The following is a 1,302-nucleotide window of genomic DNA, read 5'->3' on the forward strand; positions in this document are numbered from 1 at the left end:
AGAAACGTTAGAAGTGTTTCTAAAATTGTTGTTGAAGTTGTTGTTGTACCCTCGGTTTTGGTAGTATCCTTGAGCACCAACATAGTTGACTTCTCCTTCTTGGTCAAAAGAATCTTCCTGAAAAGGCTCCATGTTCCCATTGTTAATAGTCTCACAAGCGTTTACTCCACGTTGTTGGTTCCTAAGAAGTTGGTTCATCATGTTCTTGAGGTCAGCAATCTCCTTAGAGTTGGATCTGCTAGAACGGATGGTTCTATCAAAATCAGTGCAAGTGTTGCTACTACTTGCAGCAAGGTTGTCGACGAGAGCTCGTCCTTCTTGAACGGTCTTCGTAGTGAAATCTCCATTGCTGGCTGGGTCGAGTGATAGTTGATACTTAGGGTGTAATCCTCTATAGAAGGTACTTAAGAGGTTACCTTGAGCAAAACCATGAAGGGGGCAGTCACATTCATAGTCCTTGAAACGTTCCCATGCTTCATAAAAAGATTCGACCGGTCCTTGTTGAAAACTTTACAGCTTGTTGCGAAGATAGTTGGATCTAGACTTGGTGTAGAAGTGGCTAAGAAAGTCTGACTTGCATCCTTCCCAACTAGTAATCGATCCAGGAGGTAAAGACTTTAACCATCTATGAGCCTTGTCGGCTAGAGAGAAAGGAAAAAGCTTACACTTCAATTAATCTTCGGGAATTCCATTGGTTCTTGTTGTAGAGCAGATTTCTTCAAAAAGATCAATGTGGTCCATCGGATGTTCAGTAGTAAGGCCATGGAACTGATTTTGTTTCACCAAACCAATAATTTGAGGTTTAATCTCGTAATCACGTCTTGGAGGATGAGTGATACGGATAGCAGAGCGGTCTTGAACGAATTGGTTAGGAGCATCATAATCGGTTATGGTACGGTTGGGTGCGGCACGTCTTAGAGGATGCACATAAGCAGGTTGTCTTCCGCCAACTTGAGGAAGTGGTGGATTAACGACGAGAGCAGGCTGGTGAGGAGGAACATCGAGGTTGTCTCCCACGCCTAGAGGATTAGCATCACGAGGAGCTTGTTGATGGTCTCGGCCAACTTCAGGGTCGAGTTGCGGATCAGCGGCTACAAGTTTGGGATTTCCACCTTGTGCAAGAATCGGTTCTCCTTGCTCGTTGAGGGCAGGAGGTATCAGCGGTTGGTCGAGGTTAAGGAAACCTTGGTCCTGGTTCCTTTCTTCGGCCATGAGTTGTTGTCTTCGAAGTTTGCTGATTTCACGTTCTAGTCGATCAATGTCTTGAATTGGAGATACGGTTCCGGTGGGTTGACTCCTAAT

General features: G+C 44.9%; 1 non-coding gene across 1 annotated transcript; it reads left to right on the forward strand.

The window, feature by feature from the left end:
• Positions 1–424: 424 nt before the first annotated feature.
• On the forward strand, positions 425–530 carry LOC147942321 (small nucleolar RNA R71). Its single transcript, XR_015560585.1, has one exon. It is a non-coding gene; the product is annotated as a small nucleolar RNA R71 (small nucleolar RNA).
• The last annotated feature ends 772 nt before the right edge of the window (positions 531–1,302 follow it).

This window comes from Camelina sativa, chromosome 6 (genome assembly GCF_030686135.1).
Source record: "Camelina sativa cultivar CO46 ecotype springtype chromosome 6, ASM3068613v1".
Lineage (NCBI taxonomy): Eukaryota > Viridiplantae > Streptophyta > Magnoliopsida > Brassicales > Brassicaceae > Camelina > Camelina sativa.